Below are 6,061 nucleotides of genomic sequence, written 5' to 3'. Positions count from 1 at the left end.
ATGGGCATTGTTCTAGTATAATATAAAAATACATCTTGTGTTGTATCTAATGATATGTATTTTGGTATTCTATATATATATATATATGTTTTTGTCTACAAATTTGGTCAAAGATTGGAGCTACTAGTTAATGATTTCCTCAACAATGGTCGGAGTCCTACGTGCCCGACTATCGCAAAGTCCCCCAACTTTACTTCCACTTTGCGGAGGGAAATGCGCCCAGACCGCTTGGCAGATCGATACAAGCCTGCGTTAGATGGCAAAACAGGTCCGGACGTATAGCGCTGGAGATGCCCTAAGTTTCTTTTGCAAAAGAAAAGGATAAGTCAAATGGCTAACTCTTGAGAGACCTGCCCAGAATGAATGGATTAAGGGAATTGTATATATCCTCATGAAATTTAGACCTTAAAGAAAAAAGTTGCAGAATCAAATAGAAACCGATACAAGTACCAGCCAACAAAAAACTGATATACAAGTAAGGGAAACGTTTGTTTTCCACCGGATGATTTTCCTCTCGCTTAAACCGCGCGCTACGTGCGCCACGCGTCCTCCTGGTGGGGACCGTCCACGTGCATGGTCTTATCTCTTCGTCTCGATCTAGCTCAATCCCCTTTCGTCTCCTTTTCCCCCATCTGCTGGTTTCTACCGGCCTTATCTCCACAAAATCCACGGCGCTGGATCCCCTTCGTCCCCGCACACATCGCCATGGCCTCCGTCCTAGTGCTGCCCGCGGTGGCCTGCTTCCCAAGCTTCACCTGCTGCTGCTGCTCAAGATCCACACGCGGCACCGAGACGCGGTGATTGTTGGCGACGACCGCCGGTGCTGCAACGCAGCGTCGTCGTTGACTCGAATGCCGCCGGCGCTGCGACTCGCCGGTGCTGCGACACGGCCTCGCCGGCGCTGCAACGCAGCACACAGGAGTTTGTTCTGCTCGCGCACCGGTGTTGCAACGCTGCAATGAAGCTTCGCCGGCGGCCGTCGGGGTGCTACCATGGAGCACGGCTGAGGTTGCAATGAAGCTCCGGCGAGGTTGCAATGAAGCGCCACGGCGGTTCTTGGAGCTCCGGCGAGGTTGCAGTGAAGCTTCGACGAGGTTGTGGTGAAGCGCCGCGGCGGTCGTTGGGCCGCGGAGTCGCCGGTGCTGCGATGCAGCGTCGCCAGAGTTTTTGTTGTTGCTATGCATCGTCGCCGGAGTCACCGTTGTTTCTATGCAGCATCGCCGGGGTCGTCGCTGCAGCGATGCATCGTCGCCGGAGTCGCCGGTGTTTCTATGCAGCGTCGCCGGGGTCGTCGCTGCTACGATGCAGCGTCGCCGGAGTCGCCGGTGTTTGTATGCAGCGTCGCCGGGGTTGTCGCTGCTGCGATGCAGCGTCGCCGGAGTCACCGGTGTTGCTATGCATCATCGTAAGATGTGAGATGAGGAAGACGAGCTGGGTTTGCCACGAGCTTGTGATCGAACGGTTACGCGCGCCTAATCGGATGGCTTGGCAGGCGGCTTATCTTTCTCCAAAATCAGCCGGATGACGCCTAGCACCGGTCTACAAGTAAACACCCATTTGTGGCTTTATAACTTGGGCAGGCCTTCAAAGTAGCGTGCCAAGGAAGGAGGAGACACCGGTGGGGTGTTTTTTCCTTTCTTGAAAATAGACACCGGTGGGGCATAGCAGAACACCCTTGCAATTGCAGGGCCCTGTTCTGGTGGGGCTCGTCTTACCCTGGCCGCCGTCTCCTCCTCCAACGGGACCGGTACAAACAGCCATCGCGCATTATCGCATCGGGGTGTCCCGTCAGCTCCCGGCCAATCCTTTGGCATGTCAAGCAGCAGCTTCCCCGCGCCCAGATCATTGCTCGCCGGCGTAATCGGATGAGCGTACACGCCACGCCGCGACTCCCAGTCAATGTCCTGCAGCAGCAGGTGCCCCCGTTGCAGGGGATGCGGCCATGCCGGAAACCGCATGCGAGGCGCCCTCACGGCGCTGCTGTGCTGCGCCCAGCGGCCGCACTCCCCATGGACAGCACCTCCATCCCCGCGCGGCGCCAGTAAACCACGTACACCCGCGCGTCGGACCCCGTCGTCATCTCGGGCGAAGCTGCACCCGAGTCGGCCAACTCGATGCACTACCACACTGAGCCCCTATGCCGACGGCCCAGGCCGTCGGCATAGCCCTGATACCCGTCGGCATAAGTCTATGCCGACGGCCCTCGTCGGCATAGGGCCGTCGGCAACATATGCGTCGGCGTACCCCAGGTCCCCGTCGGCATAGGAAGGCCGTCGGCATAAATGCCTATGCCGACGGCGTCCGTACATCTATGCCGACGGCCACGGCAACACTCCGCGCCTAACGGTGATTGCCGTTGCCGCCGTCAAGTGCTGCCCATACAAGAGACGCCACGTGGCAGGGATATGCCGACGGCTTAGCCGTAGGCATAGCTTCAAACCTATGCCTACGGCTATGCCGTAGGCATAGCCCTGCCACGTGGTGCACTCTAGTAGCTCCTGGTGCAGGGCTATGCCGACGGCTTAGCCGTAGGCATAGATGCAAAACTATGCCGACGGCTTTGCCGTAGGCATACACGCCACATGGCAGCTGCTGGTATCACGAGAGCCATCTATGCCTACGGCATTGCCGTCGGCATACTTGCTCACCAGAACCAAAAAAAAAGATTAGCCAAAAAGGCTAGCTATTTACAAATGCTTATATAGACATGATTCAACAACCATGGATTTGCAAACACAGACCATAGAATATTTTTTATGTACATAACATTCCCATTCTAAGGCTCCACAACAGCCTGTTGTCGTGCCGTCGTCGAGATCGGGTGGTCCTCCTCGAGCAAGACAAGGTTGTTCCTCCCCTACACTCCAATGGCCATCTTCTCCAAGGACATCTACAAGGGCAGAACACACCATTGATGCAAGTGCCACCAAGATAGTTTCAGTCAAAGTTAAAGCAAATGTAAACATGCAAACTGAACCAAACCGAGGTGCATATTCATATGTGTGTGTATGTAGAGATGCAAGTGCCATCTGAATTTTGGGGAACCAAAGCGTGGTTGTTGTTGTTGCTAATCGAGGAGCAAGTTGTTTTAGCAACAGCACATACTAGTAATTAGCTAGGACCATTATTATTGCACAACCATTCGAGGACGGTGGCAGACACATCAACTCACAAGGCTCTACTGGAGAAACAAAATAATAGGATATGTGATGCTATCAATCTTAGCACAAGAAGAAAAAAACACAGCCACTCCGATAGAATGGATGGATGCATCATGCACAATCATCGGTTCCATCATTGCAGCACTAGTTGAGCAGCAAATCAAAAATAACAGTAGTTCCATTGGTTCAGCCAACAAGTTAACAAAAGTTTACTTCCCACTACTAATTTTGCAACTTGTCATAATAAAGAAAACAGAGCTCGACATCACAGCAACAAATAAATAATGACCCGCTGTACTACATATATCTGTAAAGGACTTCTTGAGAGATGATATTATTACCAATGAAGAAAAATTAAGATCAAGGCTCCAGTACATCAGCGGTACCTACCTGTGCATCAAAGAAGAGATGGATAATCAATTTTATGTAGGTAATACCAAATAAAGGATCAAATTTAAGTTCATTCAAATTGATGCATATGTGGGTTGGCAGAAACAAAAAAACAATATATATAAATAGATCTACAGATATGAACAAAATGGCAAATGTGAAAGAAAATAGCGCAGATAAAATGTTGATTGTTTTGGAAGATCCAAAGGTACATATGATCAATTAATCATACCTGGGAATCTGAACATATTAATGCGAAATAGTAACTGACTATAGCAAATGAAATTGAGATAGAAAAAATTGCTACCTAGAGTCCTTGACTCAACCGAGAGATCTATGGGAACCAAAATTTTACATGCAATTTATCCATGTTCAGGTAATACAAAATATGCAGAGTAATTAAATTATGTAGTAGCTAGCCCATATATAAAACTAAAGGTAGAAACTGGAGTAATGAAACATATCTGGATTGATGTGCAAATGCTATAGCGACTTACATGCTTGGATTCAATAATTATGAAGAAGCAGATTAGTGTGATGCATATGCATGTTCGTGAGAACAGATCTAGGGGAAACAACAAAGTAACCTGCACTTCCTCTAATTTATTAATCACATGCTCTTTGACTAACCATCCAAAAAATATAGATCAAGGATGATACTGCCAGCCACCTGCGGGGAGTAAGAATGAGTAGTTTCTGCTAATTAGAGGACAAACTAAAAAAAGCTAACTAGAGATTTGCTCTCTCTCTGTGTGTACGTTGTGCTCTGGCCGGTGGGGGAATGATAAAAAAAGCAACTACTGCTATGTATGTTAGCTTGTCCATCAGGATAGATCAAACTAGCTACCGGTGAAGGATATATCTAGCTTCGTGACTTAAGAGAACCACAGCTAGGTTGCGTCGGCAAGGAGTGGGTTTGGCTCAGCGTTGCGTCGACTTTCATCACCTTCTACTCCACCTCGCTCATCATCTCCGTTCGAGTTGTAGCAGCAAAATTAACCAATCCCTATTGGTACTATCTAACTAAAGAACCAGGATTCTAAACTCATCTTCTCTCTCTGTTTGGTACTCACTAGACAAATAAATAAATAAAGGACTTGTTCATACAAATCCCTCTAGAATTCCTTCACACAAGAGGATTTGGCATCACATATTCCTCTACTTAGCAGCAGCAGTAGTGAGCAGAGGAAGGAGGCGGAGGAGATGGAGGTGCTACCTGCCGAGGTGGGTCGTCGTGGCCGTGCTTGAGCTAGACAGCCCGCCTCCTCGAGCAGGACAGGGCCGCCAGCTAGGTGCGCCAGTAGGAAGGACGGCGCCCTCCTGCCGTCGTCGTCGTCCAGACCGCGCCAAGGTGACCTGCAGCAAGGGAAGGAAAGGAGAAGGTGAGGTGGGGAGGGTGGATCTGGGCGAGGAAAGAGGGGAAGGACGTACCTGCGACACACCGGTAACGGATTCGTCGAGCTCTGGCCTCGCCGTCGCCGGATGTGGCTGATCCCGGCGATGTTGGGGGTGGCGGCCGAAACCCTAGCTAGTCACGGGGACAGTGGAGGGCGGGAGCGCCGATTCTGGACGGAGGGGGAGGTGGAGCGGACCTAGGGGAGCTCGGGGGCGTGCTGCGCCGCCGGAGCTCGCCGGAACTGGGCGGCGTGGGTGGTGGCGGCGGCGAGGGAGAGAGGCTCGTGGGGGAGAGAGGAGTCGCGAGAGACAGAGAGGTTCGTGCGGAGAGAGCGAGGTAGGGGTTGGGTGGATGGATGGATGGATGGTCGTGGGGTGGATAGCTAGATGGATAGATGGATGGATATGTGCCACGTCATCGATCCGTGGCACAAAGTTTCCACCAATAGAAACGAAGCTCATACAATTGTGTTTTCCCTTTTGTTTTTCTTCTAATTTTTTCTACCCTCTTGCACCGACCGTCGATGATCCGTGAGGGGAGAGGAGGGCGGCGAAGAGGAGATGGTCTGGTGAGGTGGGGAGGGAATGGATCGGGGAATGGTGCGTTCGGTATGATGACTATGAGTCCGGACGGGGACCTTCGCACAGTCGCACCGTCGACGATGACACGTGCGACGTCCCTCACCATCGAACGACGACACCAAAGGAGGAACATGCCCACCACCGGGGGGCGAATGTACCTCGGCGGCTTCCGGATCCAGCTGTTAAAATCGACCAAAAGTCATACGATGCCGGAAATCCTCGGGACCTGGCATGGTGTCGTCATATGGACCTTGTAGGCTGTGATGAAAGTTTTAGCGCGTTTCGTAGAAGTCTGACCGGAGGTCGCTTGTAAACTGCACCATCTCCGAGGTAGTATCTGGCTATCGAGAGAGAACACGTCCAGTTTATGAAGGAAGTGTGTTGCCCCTTGCCCCGTTGACCTCGAAACTGCTCGTGCTCTCAAAGGGGGCAATTGCATGACACGTGTCAGTACATGGCAATTTTCGGGCCCGTCTGCAATATTTGAGACATTTACTGCATCCGTAGGGTTTCAATGCGGGAATTGCATATCT

The 6,061-nt window shown here is 51.3% G+C and overlaps 1 long non-coding RNA gene across 1 annotated transcript; it reads right to left on the bottom strand.

Moving 5' to 3' along the window:
- Positions 1-2,793: 2,793 nt before the first annotated feature.
- LOC123125179 (uncharacterized) lies at positions 2,794-5,239 on the bottom strand. Its single transcript, XR_006461324.1, has 4 exons — positions 4,983-5,239; positions 4,768-4,907; positions 3,503-3,551; positions 2,794-2,890 (listed from the first exon to the last, which is right to left on the bottom strand). It is a non-coding gene; the product is annotated as an uncharacterized lncRNA (long non-coding RNA).
- Between the last annotated feature and the right edge of the window lie 822 nt (positions 5,240-6,061).

The sequence above is a fragment of the Triticum aestivum genome, chromosome 5D (assembly GCF_018294505.1).
Source record: "Triticum aestivum cultivar Chinese Spring chromosome 5D, IWGSC CS RefSeq v2.1, whole genome shotgun sequence".
NCBI classification, from domain to species: domain Eukaryota; kingdom Viridiplantae; phylum Streptophyta; class Magnoliopsida; order Poales; family Poaceae; genus Triticum; species Triticum aestivum.
Note: the sequence above shows the minus strand (reverse complement) of the source record. Positions and strands in the feature narration are given on the sequence as shown.